Source organism: Mustela erminea, chromosome 8 (assembly GCF_009829155.1).
Source record: "Mustela erminea isolate mMusErm1 chromosome 8, mMusErm1.Pri, whole genome shotgun sequence".
Lineage (NCBI taxonomy): Eukaryota > Metazoa > Chordata > Mammalia > Carnivora > Mustelidae > Mustela > Mustela erminea.
The window spans coordinates 54,500,070-54,517,238 of NC_045621.1; the positions used below are offsets into that span (position 1 = coordinate 54,500,070).

At 38.8% G+C, this 17,169-nt stretch overlaps 1 protein-coding gene across 1 annotated transcript in view; it reads right to left on the reverse strand.

Annotated features, from left to right (window-relative positions):
* ACVR1C (activin A receptor type 1C) overlaps positions 1-16,445 on the reverse strand; it is a 101,900-nt gene extending 85,455 nt beyond the window's left edge. The window contains exon 1 of the mRNA XM_032355638.1: positions 16,423-16,445. The gene's annotated coding sequence lies outside the window, so the exon portion shown is untranslated. The remainder of the gene's footprint in view (positions 1-16,422) is intronic.
* Positions 16,446-17,169: the final 724 nt, after the last annotated feature.

Consider the following 17,169-nt stretch of genomic DNA (forward strand, 5'->3'; position numbering starts at 1 on the left):
ACAGTAGCAAGGGTCTCAATTCTCTGCAGCACCAGATTTAACTCTATGGGGATGACTGGCAGTCAAGTTTGAAATCAAAAACACCAAAGATAAGTTTCCCTGAAGAGAGTGGCCAGTTCTGTTGCCCTGTTGCAGCTGTCTCTTAAGAAAACAAGCCAAGAAAATAAGATAGGGACAGGGAAGTGGACAACCAGTTGTCATCTGCCTCTTCAAGGTCCTGAAACATGTCATGTTATAGCACAGACACATCTAGCAAGCTCTGATGGAATTAGGATAATTGAAATGGAGAACAAGAATGTTTGTAGATGCTTTCATAAACCTCAGAGGTCAAAGTTTCTGATAACATATGGCAAAGAAGCAGATAGAAAACTTGCTGTTTTCTATCTTGGTTTGATTAAGATTACTTCCAAAAAGCCCCCAAGTTTTAAGTTTTAAGTTTTCTGAACCATTAATACATCTTTAGTGTATATATCAAAGCACTACTGCTAATAGCTGTCTTTTCCACAGTCTTTCAGAATTGGAGTGACCATTATGTCACTCCATTATGGAAATGGTTTCTTGACACAGAAGTCAAACAGACTTAGAGTCCAGGCACTCCTTTTGTTAATAAAAGTCTAAGTAAATCAACATAGCTATCTAAAAATACTACTGAACACCTACAACATGGGAGATGCTAATCCTTGTGTATCTATAAAACACAAGAAGATAAAGTTGATCTGTCGGAGGTAGCAAGGAAAGTTTGTAGTACAAAATATGTCGACCAGGGCTGGAAAGTAGAACAGAAATTAGCTAGATGTTGTTTGTGTATGAGTGTGATCTTAAGGACTTGGGCAAGAAGGCATGTGGTTTTAAAGGGACCTGAATAAGGCCAATGTGACAAGATGGAAAAGTACTAGATGAGTCAGAAGAAATATTTCGATCAGGTGGGTGTCTTTTAGGCCACATTAAGAATTTGGCACCCAATTTTTAAGGTAATGGGAAGTCACTGAAAAACTCTAAGAAAGAGAATGCCATAGTCTGAAATATTAAAATAACGCTTACAGATACTAGTATGGAGAATGGGCTGTGCCTAGGCACAAGTTAAATCTCAGTCACTAGTTGGGAGGATTATTCAATCATGTGGGTGATAAAGGATTTTTGTCAAGAACCCACTTGGGGGGACGCCTGGGTGGCTCAGTTGGTTAAGTGGCTGCCTTCGGCTCAGGTCATGATCCCAGCGTCCTGGGATCGAGTCCCGCATCAGGCTCCTTGCTCGGCAGGGAGCCTGCTTCTCCCTCTGCCTCTGCCTGCCTCTCTGTCTGCCTGTGCTCACTCGCTCGCTCTCCCTCTATGCCTGACAAATAAATAAATAAAATCTTTAAAAAAAAAAAAAAAAAAAGAACCCACTCGGGCAGGGGAGATGGAAAGAAGGGTTATTTGTTGAGGAAGGAGTAGGCAGGAAAAGAGAGAAATGTTCTAGGCATGCCCCAAGGTTCTGATCTCTGCGCTGATTGAACAAAGATTCCATTCACTAAAAAAGGGAACACTGTGAAGATTCAGGTTGGATATGTATGAATTCCACTAAGGACTTTGAGTTTGGAATGAATGTGAGACACCCAAGTGGAGCTGAGGAGGCAGTAATTAGAAAAAATAGCTTTAGGGTTCAGAATATTGGTCTTGGTTAGAAGCAAATCTTTGAGAGTTCTCCTGGTATGCAAGAGGTAATTAAAACCAAGGCTGTGGATAAGATTTTCTGGATACATGTTTTTAAATGAGACATCCAGTGAAAGTGTCTAGAGTTTTTTCCTGATTTTTTATAGACTCCCAGCAAAGTTCAATTGGTTCATCCTGACTTAAAATGTTTTCAAGAGCTATGCTCTATGGCACCAAGGTATGGACTCTCAACCAATTGCTGCAACTACTTAAGAAAACCCAAAATTTTTCCTTGAGAAAAATGTTGACTCTGTGCATAGATAGCACTATATTGGCCAATTCCTGTGTAGGTGTGTTGATCTTTTGACTGGGATAGACTTCACATTTGTGTACTCAAGTGTACACAACTGAAAGAGAACTTTGCCCCCTTTGAATCTAGGGTTTAAAGCATATGGCCTTCACTTGATTCACAGTGCAAAATACATACAATAGAGCTAATTCTTGGAAAATTCAATCATGGATGAAAGTCTTTTTTGTTTGAGAGAAGTACTTGTAGGGGAAGAGGGAAAAAAGATCTAATCCTCTACTAGGTTTATCAGTAAGAAAGTTTTTGCCATTGAAGGTCTTGGTATTATTTTAATCTGCTATGTTTTCCTAAGTGAGGATCATTTTCATGTGTCTGTGAAGGTTAAGGTATTAAAGAACAAAGTTCTGCAAGATTTCAAAGCTCTGCCTCTTCTTAGGCATAGAGTAATAGAAAAGGCAAAAGTAACAAAAGTTAAATTTTTAATTTATATTTCTCTGTGTTCCACGAAGAATTTGAGATGTCTTACAATAACATATGAAATCTATATATTCAAAACATGAAAAAATTGAAATTGGAGCAGATGGTTATTAATGAGGAAAAAGGTAAAATGCAAATGTATAGGCCAAAGACCCCTGCACAAGTACTAAGGTTGGATTGCAGATTTGAGTCTGAAATTTCGGCTTTTGAATAAAAGGATATGTCATTACATTCTTTATTATACACAAGAAAGATATTTTCTTTCTTCCAAAAGTATTGCTTGAGGTTTTCTTTAAAGGGCTCCAAAAGATATATTTAAAAATATTGTTCAAACATATCTCTAGAATAAAATGCAATAGTAGATTTTGTACCACTATTTCTAGTAGTATGCTTCAATTCAAGATTAGGACCTAATTCCAAAACCAAACCCATAACAATAATTCTGTGAAATGAGAAAGTAGAGGGGAGATGACCCATGTGCCCCAAATACGTGGCTCTGTGACGGCCTAACTTAATCCATAGCTAAACTCTAGCATAGCTGGATGACTAACTTTTAACTGTTTAGATGAGCTATCCTAAGGGAATCTGATTCAAACTATGGATCTCCAGCAAAACAAATATTGCAAAAACGTGTGTGTGCACACACACAAACACAGTAGCACGTAAATTCAAAAGATTCACTAATCTTTCCAAACCTAGGTTTTAATACAGGATCTTAAGTACCTGAAAAAAATTACATAAATAATTAGAGGTAATATGAGAAACTGCTTAAGAGTATATGCTCTGGGATCAAACAGAACTCAGTTTAATTCCAGGTTCTGCCCCTTCTGGCTGGAGAGCTTTGAGCAAGCTGTGTAACTTCCCTATGCCTCTGTTTTCCCATCTGTAAAATGAGGCTGATAATATATTTTATTTCATAGGGTCAAGGTAAGGATTAAATGAGATAATGCATATAGAGGGCTTAGCATCATATCTCTAACACAGTAAGGACTTAATAGTAGCTATTAGTTATCATTAGTTTGATCAATTTAATCAATGAATTGAAGCTATCATTTTTAGTTACACTGTTCCCATTTCCCCATAAGACCAAGAACAACCAATGAGTACCTGGATGCTTTAGTCAGTTGAGCGTCCAACTCTTGATTTTGACTCAGGTCATGATCTCAGGGTCATGAGATGGAGTCCCCAGTCGGGCTAAGGGGGGGGAGTCTCTCCTTTTCCTCTCCCTCTGCCTCTTCCCCTGCTCATACTCTCTCTCTCTCTCAAACAAATTAATTAATAAATCTTTAAAAAAAAAAAAGACCCAGAACATTAGAGAAGTGGTAATCAATCTATAAAACACTATGCTTATATGTAAATGAAAACTATTTCTTAGGAAGGGTATATAGATTCATTTTTCAGATTTTCAATAAGGTCCATGAATGAAAAATGTGGAGACTACTGCAAAAAGGCAAACATGAGTTGGCTCGGTTCTTTATGAAGGTACTGACTCACAATCACTCTTCCCCAGTCTCCATTTCAACAGGACATTCATGAGCTCTGAGAATATATTTATCTTATAAGCTGTTTCTCTAAAAAATAATAGTGGCCTCATGGCTCACTAACTTTCACTAAGCTCCTTTATTGATCTGATTCTATTTATGGACACTCTGTCATTGACCTGAGTATGCCTAGCCCACCCCACAGCCCCTTGGATACGTCAAGGATGCATTAACATAAGAAATGACAGAAAACTTCCAGGTAAGTTACCGAGCAGTACAAAATTACTTTAAAACCTCTCCAAAATTGCCAGCAATCGTCACTGCTTCTCTTGTTCAGAACAACTTTCTCCCATTCCCTGAGTAATTTCACCCTGTGCCTTTACTGCCCTTTTATTTATTTTCTTTCCTAACCTAGACTTTCTTTTTGTCCTTTTAAAAGCTAGCATTTGTAATAAGAATACCCTTTCTGTTGACTAAACAACAAATCAGGGTAAATCTAGAAATCTCAACTCCTCTCTGCAGTTCATTGCATCATGCTCAAAGATTCTTTTGTTGTTGTTGTTGCTAAGCATACAACGTGGCTTGTTTTATTTTTTTCCCAATTCAGAACTATTTTGAATGCTTGACAGAGTCTTCTTCCATACAACCAAGAATGTACTGTATAGGAATGAACATTTTAAAGCTTTAAGATTTGGAACACTTCCAAAAGCCTTGCAAAATTAGGGTTAAAGATGAAGCATGAGGTTCTAGGGTCAGTGAGCTTTGTTTTCTGAGACCTTTGACTTGCTGATGTGTTTATACATTATGTGGCTCAAATAAAAGGCTTCTCCAGCTCATGTCATTGCTATGGTTATCTTTATTTTAGTATCCCAATTTCTGTTCTTAACAGTTACAAATTTTGCAATTTGCAAATATTGCAGCCATGAATCTCTTAGCTCAAATAATTGCTTAATAGACCATATCTTCACCTCAAATGAAGCAGGTCCTTTATGAATACCCACAATAAATAACAGATATTTATGGTATTTACTATACGCTAGGGGTGCGCTGATGCTGTCATACATTCTTTGCCACACTGGTGAGAGGACAGCTACCATTGGTGGATAAATTAAGGCTCAGAAGGTTTTAAGTGACTTGCCCTAGCTCAATGAGTCTAATTCTAAGGTTTTTGTTTGTTTGTTTGTTTGTTTTTTAAAGATTTTATTTATTTGACAGAGATCACAGGAGGCAGAGAGGCAGACGGGGGAGGGGGGACGGGGTGGGGGGGGAAGCAGGCTCTCTACTGAGCAGAGAGCCCCATGTGGGGCTCGATCCCAGGACCCTGAGACCATGAGAACATGACCTGAGCCGAAGGCGGAGGCTTAAACCACTGAGGCACCCAAGTGCCCCGTGTCTAAGATTTTTATTTTTAACTCAAGTATGTCTGATTCTAAAGCCCTTGCTTTTCGGCTAATAAAGAGAGATCCAATTGAATTCAGAACCTATAAAGGAACTTTATAAAATTGTGAATTTTTGAGCTCCGAAATCTTCTAATTCAGGAGATCTAGGTGGAAAGTGGAAGACTGGTAAGGACTGGATTAACGGTATCTATTGTTAGTTGTTAGTTATGCTGCTGCAGTTTTTTAAATAGGATCAAGAAGAACATTAGAGAAGGGGTTATTAATATTCAAAACATTACATGAATATGCAAATGTGAATCTCTGGGAAATGTTCCATAATCTTGTTCAGATTCTCAATGAGGCCCTCAAACCCAGAAAGTTAAAAAACCACTGGATAGAGGCAAACACAAGTAGGCTTGTTTCATTTTTTTTTTTTAAACAAAGGTTTCTACTCACACTTAACTACATTTTATTCACCCTTTAAGAATACTAATATGCTCAGAACAGGCATGTTTATTTTATATATTGTCACTTTAAACTCTGTAGGTCACAAAATGTCTACAAATATCTTTGTTGCTCAAATCACAAATACCTTGGGCCGTTCACTTTTCACACTAATGCTCTTCATTTATCCCATAAACCCTTGGAATTTCTAAAGCCCAGTTTGGGTTACAACTAGTGATTACTAACCCTTTTGGTATAACATTAATCTTATTTATTAACTAAAACCTCTTTATTAAGTAGCACCAGTTAGTGGCCCTAAAATAACAAAAGTTTTCCTAAATATACCACAATATGCATAGATACTAGAGCAGTCTTTAGATAGATTAGTGTACATTTTATTACCACAATAAAATTCATAATAATTATTGCTTTTGCATACCTTTTTTCCTCCAAGCTTTTTATGAACATGAATGCCTGATTGTTAGGAATGACAGCCTTGGTGTGAGATAATGTTCTTTATTGTAGCACTGGGTTCTGTTCTTTGAATTAATTTCTATGTGTGATACAGCACCCAATGATGGTCACTTTCTCAACACTCATTATCCCCTTCTTTCCGATTTGTTTCAATGTGTCCAGCCCCAAGGGTGAATTATCATTGGCCCAAGTCTCTATTTGCCAATGATTAGTCTAGTGATAGGCATATAGCCCAGTTCTTATTCATTAATAAGGAAATTGAAGATAGGCAGTCTTGATGTTCATTTGGTAGATCACATTTTCATCAAAAACCAAAGTTCCGGGCACCTGGGTGGCTCAGTGGGTTAAGCGACTGCCTTTGGCTCAGGTCATGATCTCAGGGTCCTGGGATCGAGTCCCGCATCAGGCTCTCTGCTCAGCAGGGTCCTGCTTCCCTTCCTCTCTCTCTGCCTGCCATTCTGCCTACTTGTGATCTCTCTCTGTCAAATAAATAAATAAAATCTTTAAAAAAAAAAAAAAGAACCAAAGTTCCATGTCAGTTTCAACTCTGCACAAATGACATATGCCCTTTAAAGAAAAAAAAAGATTTAGATTCCTGCCATACATTGATCTAAATCTAAAATTAAGCATTATTTTTTGCAGTAAAAACAGAATAACTTCTGTCAGCTTCAAAGCTGGAATTATCCCAAGATATTTGATAGCTATTAAAACTGATTAATTTAAAAATAATATGTATTAAAAATTGACTAATTTGATCATATATGATATGCATCATATATTAGTTTATACACATATGATCAAATTAATCAGTTTCCAATGAGTATAGCTAATATGAAATTATGTCTAGGAGCCTAGATGGAGAATTTCATAAGCAAGACAAAGAAATTGATGCCAGAAACTTCATCAAACAGAACATCCTGTATGAAGCTGACGAGATAAACAATTGGTTGCCCACTGCAATGGCACAAAATTCTTTGGTTTCTTCAGATTAATGAGAATCTTGAACAGTTGATTTAAAAACAAGAACTTCAACAATTTGAAGTGCTACAGACAATGTTTAGAAGAATAATTTATTTTCACTATTTACAATGATTAGGATTTAAATACTTGTCATGATTTTAGCAAGGACTTGTATATGCTAGACATTTTATAAGCACAACATTATTGAGAGGACACAGATATGTTTCTCAACATTTCACAATGGATGACTTTTAAAAAATCATAAGCAAACTTGATTCAAATGTATTTAGTAGCTTATGTACATGCTTTACATAATACATTATATGTGAGGAAAAGAATTTGTTGATTCACTCAGTCCCGATTGTTTTATTGGTCTCATTTTGTTTTTGGTAGAGAACACTTTCCCAGTACCTAGAAGTTACTTGTCAAAGTAAAAAGCCCTAGCAAAAATCCCTCATCTGAGAAAACATGCTAGGTATTAGGCACTTGGGGGCAAGCCAATGCCAGAATTAGGGAACATCTAGTCTGCCATAGAAGAGAATCAATCAAATGGTTTGTTTGTTTGTTTGTGGGTATTTTCTTTTTTTTTTTTTCATTTTTTTATTATGTTATGTTAGTCACCATATAGTACATCATTAGTTTTTGATGTAATGTTCCATGATTCATTGTTTGCTTAAAACACCCAGTGCTCCATACAATACATGCCCTCCTTAATACCCATGACCGGGTTCACCTATACTCCCACCCCCCTCCCCTCCAAACCCTCAGATTGTTTCCTGGAGTCCATAGTCTTTCATGGTTTGTCTCCCGCTCTGATTCCCTCCCCCTTCATTTTTCCCTTCCTTCTCTTAATGTCCTCCATGCTATTCCTTATGTTCCACAAATAAGTGAAACCATATGATAATTATCTTTCTCTGCTTTACTTAGTTCACTTAGCATAATCTCCAGTTTCATCCATGTTGACGCAAATGTTGGATGACTGAGTAATAGTCCTTTCTGACAGCTGAGTAATATTCCATTGTATATATGGACCACATCTTCTTTATCCATCTGTTGAAGGGAATCTTGGCTCTTCCATAGTTTGGCTGCCGTGGTCATTGCTGCTATGAACATTGTGGTGCATGTGCCCTTTCTTTTCACTACATCTGTACCTTTGGGGTAAATACCCAGCAATGCAATTTCTGGGCCATAGGTAGCTCATTTTTAACTTTTTGAGGAATATCCACACTGTTTTCCAGAGTGGGTGCACCACCTTGCATTCCCACCAACAGGGAATGGGTCCCCCTTTCCTCACAACCTCTCCAACATTTGTTGTTTCTTGCCTTGTCAATTTTTGCCATTCTAGCCAGTGTAAGGTGATATCTCAATTTGGTTTTGATTTGAATTTCCTTGATAACTAATGATATTGAACATTTTTCATGTGTCTGTAAGCCATTTCTGTATCTTCTTTGGAGAAGTGTCTGCTCATATCTTCTGCCCATTTTTTGACTTGATTATTTGATTTTAGGGTATTGAGTTTGAGAAGTTCTTTATAGATCTTGGATACCAACCCCTTATCTGTAGTGTCATTTGCAAATATCTTCTCCCATTCCGTAGGGTTTCTTTGTTTTGTTGACTATTTCCTTTGTTGTGTAGAAGCTCTTAATCTTGATGAAGTCCATAAAGTTCATTTTCTCTTTTGTTTCTCTTTCCTTTGGAGATGTGTCTTAAAAGAAGTTGCCGTGGCTGATGTCAAAGAGGTTACTGTCCATGTTCTCCTCTAGGATTTTGATGGATTGTTGTCTCACGTTGAGGTCATTCATCCATTTTGAGTTTATCTTTGTGTATGGTGTAAGAGAATGATCAAGTTTCATTCTCCTGTGTATAGCTGTCCAATTTTCCCAGCACCATTTATTGAAGAGACTGTCATTTTTCCACTGTATATTTTTTTTCTGTTTTGTCGATGATTAGTTGATGATAGAGTTGAAGGTCGATATCTGGGCTCTCTATTCTGTTCCATTGACCTATGTGTCTGTTTTTGTACCACTGCCATGCTGTCTTGGTGATCATGGCTTTGTAATAAAGCTTGAAATCAAGCAATGTGATGCCCCCCGCTTTGTCTTTCTTTTTCAACATTTCGTTGGCAATTTGGGGTCTTTTCTGGTTCCATACAAATTTCAGGATTGTTTGTTCCAGCACTTTGAAAAATGTCATTGGTATTTTGATAGGGATGGTGTTGAAAGTATAGATTTCTCTGGGGAGCATAAACATTTTAACAATGTTTATTATTCTGATCCATGAGCATGGAATGTTTTTCCATCTTTTTGTGTCTTCTTCAATTTCTTTCATAAGTGTTATGTAGTTTCTAGAGTATAGATCCTTTACCACTTTGGTTAGGTTTATTCCAAGACATCTTATGGGTTTTGGTGCTATTGTAAATAGAATCAATTCCCCAATTTTTCTTTCTACAGTAACATTGTTATTATATAAGAAAGCAACTGATTTCTGTTCATTGATTTTATATCCTGCCACATTACTAAATTGCTGTATGAGTTCTAGTAATTTGAGGGTGGAGTCTTTTGGGTTTTCCACATAAAAATTCATGTCATCTATGAAGAGAGAATGTTTGACTTCTTCTTTGGCAATTTGAATACATTTTATTTCTTTTTGTTGTCTGATTGCTGTTGCTAGGATTTCTAGTTCTATGTTGAACAATAGTGGCGAAAGTGAGCATCCTTTTCATGTTCCTGATCTTAAGGGGAATGCTCTCAGCTTTTTCCCACTGAGAATGATATTCACTGTGGGCTTTTCCTAGATTTTTTTAAATAAAATTGAGGAATATTCCCTCTAACCTTACACTCTGAAGAGTTTTAATCAGGAAAAGATGCTGTATTTTTGTCAAATGCTTTTTCTGCACCAGTTGAGAGGACCATATGGTTCTTGTCACTTCTCTTAATAATATATTCTATCACACTGATTGATTTAGGAATGCTGAAGCGCCCTTGCATCCCAGGGATACATCCCACCTGGTCATGATAGATAAACCTTTTAATGTACTGTTAGATCCTTTTAGCTAGGCTTTGGTTGAGAATTTTGGCATTCATATTCACCAGGGACATTGGGCAGTAATTCTCCTTTTTTATAAGGTTTTTGCCTGGTTTGGGGATCAAGGTAATGCTGGTCTCATAGAATGAGTTTGGAAGTTTTCCTTCTGTTTCTATTTTTTAAAACAGCTTCAGGAGAATAGATATTATTTCTTCTTTGAATGTTTTGTAGAATTCCCCCAGGGGATCCATCAGGTCCTGGACTCTTTTTTTTTGGGGGGGGGGGGTGTTTGATCACTGCTTTAATCTCATTACAGGAGATTGGTCTATTCAAGTTGTTAGTTTCTTCCTGTTTAAGACTTGGTAGTTTATAGGTTTCCAGGAAAGCATCCATTTCTTCCAGGTTGCTTAATCTATTGGCATATAGTTGTTGATAATAATCTTTAATAATTGTTTCCATTTCCTTAGCATTAGTAGTGATTTCTCCCCTTTTATTCATAATTTTATTAATTTGGGTCCTTTCTCTTTTCTTTTGGAGAAGTCTGGCCTGTGGTTTATCGATCTTATTAATTCTTTCAAAGAAACAGCTTCCAGTTTCATTAATTTGCTCTACTTTATTTCTGGTTTCTAATTCATTGATCTCTGCTATAATCTTAGTTATTTCTCTTCTCATGCATGGTTTAGGCTTTATTGGTTGTTCTTTCTTCAGTTCTTTAAGATACAAAATTAATTTGTTATATATTATATATATTACATAATATATTTTATATATATACATATACATATAAATGATATAAAGTTAATTTTTTTTTTGAGGCTTGGCTGACTATGTATTTCCCCCTTAGGGCCACCTTTGCTGATTCCCATAGGTTTTTGGACCATGTGTTTTCATTCTCATTGGTTTCCAAGAATTGTCTAAGTTCGTTGATTTCTTGGTTGACCCAAACATTCTTAAGCAGGATGGTCTTCAGCTTCCAAGTATTTGAATTTCTTCCAAATCTTTTCTTGTGATTGAGTTCCAGTTTCAAAGCACTGTGGTCTGAAAACATGCAATCTCAATCTTTTAGTATCAGTTGAGACCTGATTTGTGATCCATTATGTAATCTATTCTGGAGAGAGTTCCATGTTCATTCAAGAGGATTGAGTGTTCTGTTGTTTTAGGGCGGAATGTTCTGTATAGATATGAGGTCCGTCTGGTCCAGTGTGTCCTTCAAAGCTCTTGTTTCTTTGTTTATTTCCTGTTTAGATGATTTGCCTATTGCTGAGAGTGGAGTGTTGAGGTGTCCTACTATTAAGGTCTTATTATCAATATGTCTCTTTATTTTGGTAAACAGTTGGCTTATGTAGTTGGTTCTTCCCCTGTTGGGGCACAGATATTTACAATTGTTAGACCCTCTTGTAGGATAGACCCTTTAAGAATGATATAGTGTCCTTCTATATCTCTAACTAGAGTCTTTAGCATAAAATCTAATTTGTCTGATAGGACCCTTTAAGAATGATATAGTGTCCTTCTGTATCTCTAACTAGAGTCTTTAGCATAAAATCTAATTTGTCTGATATGAGAATTGCTACCCCAGCTTTCTTTTGAGGTCCACTGGTATGAAAAATGGTTCTCCATCCCTTTACTTACAGTCCAGATGTATCTTTAGGTTCAGAATGATCTCTCATAGACAGCATATGGATGGGTGATGGCTTTTTATCCAATCTGCAACTCTATGTTATTTTATGGGAGCATATTGAAGTTATGATTTTATTGTCATCATGTTGTCTGTGAAGTCCTTGTTTCTACAGATTTTCTCTGTAAATTTCTCTGTAAACCTCTGTTCTATATCACTCTTGGGATCTTTCTCCTTTTATAGAAGCTCCCTTCATATTTCTTGCAGGGCCAGCTTTGTGGTCACATATTCTTTCAGTTTCTGCTGGTCTTGGAAAGTGTCTCTCCATCCATTATGATTGACAGCCTTGCTGAATCAAGTATCTTTGGCTGCACGTTCCTCTCATTTAGTACTCTGAATATGTTTTGCCAGCCCTTTCTGGTTTGCCAGTTCTCTGCGGACAGGTCTGACATTATTCTGATATTCCTCCCTCTGTACATAAGAAATCTCTTCCCCGGGGTGCCTGGGTGGCTCAGTGGGTTAAGCCTACACTTTCAGCTCAGATCATGATCAGGGTCCTGGGATCTAGCCCTGCATCAGGCTCTCTGCTCTGCAGGAAGCCTGCTTCCACCCCTCTCTCTCTGCCTGCCTCTCTGTCTACTTGTGATCTCTGTCGTCAAATAAATAAATAAATAAAATCTTAAAAAAAAAAAAAAACAATCTCTTCTCATCACTTTCAAGGTTGTCTCCTTGTATATAAGATTTGCAAGTTCTATTTTTATGTCATGACGTCAGTCTGTCCTCATTGATCTTGATCTTGAGGGGGTCTTCTCTGCTTCTTGGATATGAACGCTTGTTTCCTTCCCCAGATTAGCAGTTGTCAGCTACGATTTGCTCAAATATATCTTCTAGACCTCACACCACCCTCTCAGGGATGCCAACAATTCTGATATTAGAATGTTTCATTGAGTGACTAATCTCTCTCAGTTTGATTCCTTGGGTTTTAATTGTTTTTCCCATGTTGCTTCAGTTTCCTTCTTTTCTATCATCTTATCCTCTAGCTCACTATTCATTCTTTTGTCTTGCTTATTTTGGCAGTCAAAGTATCCAGTTTAGACTGCATTTCATTCATAGCATTTTTAAGTTTGACCTGATTAGGTCTCATTTCTGTCCTTAGAGATTCTATATTGTCATTAATATTTTTCTCAAACCTAGATTTTGCCTTGATAATTATTACTCTAAAGCCTATTTCTGACATCTTGGTTATATCCATATCCATTTGTTCTGTGGCAGAGGTCACATTCTCTCATTCTTTCTTTTGTTGGGGGTTCCTCCTCTTAGTCATTCTGTTGAGGGGTGGTTGAGGAAATGTGCAGAGCCCAAATTATTGACCACAACCCAAGCAAGATGCACCTGTTTTATAGGGACCTTAGGGTTGTCAGCCTATTGTTCTTCCAGCCTGTCTTCTGGGGGAGGGGACTGTCATGCTGTTACTTAGGTAACCCTATTTGGGCAGAGTTGCCCTGCCCCCTGTGGGAGGGGGATGGGCTCAGTGAAAACCGGTTTTGTGGGGGCTCTTCTGGCAGCTTTCTCTGGCAGCTTTCTGCATCACTTCCAAGAGTCAGAGCAGAAGTGGCCATATCCAAATCTCTGTCTCAGAACAGAGAGATCACAGTCTGCTCTTCACTGAGCTCTCCAGGCCACACTGCCTTTGTTTCTGTCTGTGCTGCTAAAAGCCACAGCATCCTGGGGTGTGCACCTCACAGCAACATTCCCAGGGCCAGGCAGGTCTCTGCCCTTTGTGCTTCTCAAACCGCAAGCTGCCCCAATTCGCACACCTGCCCCCCACTAGCTCCAGGGTTTAGTCTAGGTGGCTGCCCTAAAGACTTTTCCCCACTGCTACTGATCTGCAAGTCTGTACCTGGTCTCCAGCCTGGGTGGTTTTTGCACTGACATGGGGCAGAATCCTGGAGACTTCCTCCCACTTCTGTTAATCTTCCAATATGTGCCCTCAGTATCACAGCTCCCTGCTCCATACCTCGAGACCAACTGTTGGAGATATTTTCTATTGAGATCCACTCCAGGACAAGATGATGGTTTCCTCTTCTGCTGAGGACACCACTCTTCCTCACCAGACCTGATAAGCTGGGCTCACACCACTCAGGAATGCAACTCCCAGGCCTCTCCCCGCACAGACCTGGACAGTGCCTAGGTGCAGAGGGCATGCTCAAAAGCTTCCCAAAAACACACACATTGCTCAAGCCCTCACGGCCAGCAGAGGGGCTTCTGGCCAAGCTCCCACCCCCTGCAGCCTGGCAGGGAGTGATGAGAGAGCATGCTGTGGGCAGTGTGCAGGCTAGGATTCCTGAGCTGAAGGTGTCCTTTCCCGGTCCAGTCCTCTGCCCCGACTTAGCAACAGTTCCCTGTGCATCCAGGGGAATGTCAAACTCTGCCCTGTGAGGGGATCCAGTATGTTGTCTGGCTGGAGCCCTGCTCAGTGGGACAAACCTGCGGGAGGGCCCCCGGGAACAGGATCCAATCAAACTGTTAAAAATAGCAAACTGGGTTCTCCTTCTGGCTCTTTCACTAAGACTGTTATTTTGAGGGTAAATGACTTAACTTATTATGACAACTAACATTTATTTAATCTTTGCAACATGATAAGAGTTTTTTTTTTTTTAAAGATTTTATTTATTTATTTGACAGAGAGAAATCACAAGTAGATGGAGAGACAGGCAGAGAGAGAGAGAGGGAAGCAGGCTCTCTGCCGAGCAGAGAGCCCGATGCGGGACCCGATCCCAGGACCCTGAGATCATGACCTGAGCCGAAGGCAGCAGCTTAAACCACTGAGCCACCCAGGCACCCCGCAACATGATAAGAGTTTTATCAAGCCCTGAAAGTAGGTTTTCTCATTGAACCAACATATTATCCCTATAAGGTAGTTAGTATTATTGGCCTCATATTCACATCAGAATCTGAAGCTTAGACTTTATATCTAAGTGCACATGGCTAGGAAGTGGCAGAGTCAGAATTTGAACCCAGACAGTCTGATTCCTGAAACCTCTTAGACATAATTACATGAAAAACATATTGATAAGATAATTTCTAAAGGGACTTTTATGCTTTAAGTTTTTTTGAACATCTGTATTTCCAGATACCTTGTCCTTAAACAAAATAAAATTCAGCAATAAGTGTCTTCAATGCAAATATATATACTACAGGGCTGTACATATAATACAAACGGCAAAGTTCAATTTAATAAGTATTAATTGAGCACTGCAAATGTGCCATATGTAGTTTAGATATACAATCAATAATACTCTGTGAAGTCACACATGTATAACGAAGATATTCAAGATGGGAAAGCTTCCAGGTTAGGGAGGAAATGGCAAGTGTAAACTGATCTTTTTTTACTTTTCTTTCTTTTTTTTTTTTTAAGATTTTATTTATTTGTTTATTTGACAGAGATCACAAGTAGGCAGAGAGGCAGGCAGAGAGAGAGGAAGGGAAGCAGACTCGCCACTGAGCAGAGAGCCCAATGCGGGGCTCAACCCCAGGACCCTGAGATCATGACCTGAGCTGAAGGCAGAGGCTTTAACTCACTGAGCAACCCAGGTACTCCAAAACTGATCATTTTAATAACATGAGGCACATACTATGATGGAGATAGTCTTAGGATGCTTTTACGAAGAAGCACAAGACACTTAATCCATTCTGAAATGTAAGAAGAGATCAGAATAATCCACCTCTGGAAGGTAGATGTCCAAGCTGAGCCCGAAACAGAACAGGAGTCAGCCAGCAAGGGAAAGGTGGGTGAGGGAACCCACAAAAGCAAAGCCACAGGGAAGTAAAAGTACGTTGCTGGAAGCTCACGTAAGAGGCAGGGTATAATGGATAATGAAACTAGAGACGAGAAGAAGAAGAATTCCTCATCATGGAGGAATTTAAATATTTTGGAAACCGTAACTCCTACCCCATGGGTCATGGTCAGCAAAGAATTTGCACATGTTCTCATTTCCCTCCCCCTATGCCCAAAGGAGGCATCACTGAAAGATCACCAATCCTTTCCCACTGCATCTGGTCACAATGTGGCAGTACTCCTCCAATCCCTGCCCTAAACCGTGCACCATTAAGGAATTGGATTTGCATTCATTATGGGTCCCATCTGCCATTCCAGTTATGGCTGATGAGCCACTAGTCAGAAGGTCTTGCTGGGCTAGCTGTCTACAGAAGACAAGGGAACTGGTTAAAAACATAGTTTCAAATCTAGTACACGGAGTGAGGCCTGCTATCTGTATTTTTTATTTGTAACTTCTGCAGGTAATCCTTACCCACTGCCTTGTTTGAAAACCTGTGATGCAGCACATTCAGAACACGGAACAACATATATCCAAAATCGCAGAGCAGCAGCCCATATGCTAAATTTGGCTTTCCTGTGTCTTATGGCTAAATGGTTTTTATATGTTATGTCTTATATTTCTATTTTTTACTTCTCAATTTAAAAATTGGTAAAAATTACATATCATCAGGATTTTTTTTTTTCTTTGACAGTGAGAACATCTGCAGCTCTGGATTTCTATTCCAAAAGGGCAACTATCAGTGGGAACGGACTGGAGCTGCCCCCCTGGAATGGGGCACACATACACTTACTATTCGGAACCAGTCCTCCTCTTGCCTTGACGCTTCCTGCTGCTGCAGAGAAACACCGCTGTTTACCGTCGGGTTTTCACTTTTATTTTGCTTCTATAGCTAGTGTGTACAGAGAAGAGGAAAGTGAAATATTTTTTGGACTCCAGTCTTAGTCAAAAGCAGGAAAAAAATGGCAGACCAAAGAGGTCAGTCGTAGAGGCAGAACACTGAAGGATATTAGGGCATCAATCTCTTTCTCATGAAATTTCAAGAAAGATTAACGACGTCCTTGTGCAACGACTTTGCCAAACAACTGTTTGAAGTCCGTTTCACAATTTTAATAATACCAGGGAAGTTTCGTTCTGCACTGTTTTTCTCATATGTTAAAGAGCAAAAGTTCAGTAGAGCGCAGCAGAGGAGAAAGGTCCATCCCAGCGTGTCACACTCTTTGCTGCAGTACGACATTCAGTGTGACGGGGCTCGATGCAGTGTGTCCGCAAAACCACCTCGACCCAACTGACTCGCTCTAATGAGGCGTTCGACATTAACTTAAAATATATACTGTGCCGAAGCCAGTCCTGAATTTAGTGCTTTATGAATCACCCTGCTACGCGTCCTGATTATTTGTGATCTTGTATTTGAATTTCCAATTGTATTGTGAAAATATAAATTACCTTGGGTAAAATTTTGGAAGTTCTCATTCTGGTGAACTTCATAGCAAGCAGGACTATCTAAGGATAACTTTGATTTGGGTTTTTTTGTTTGTTT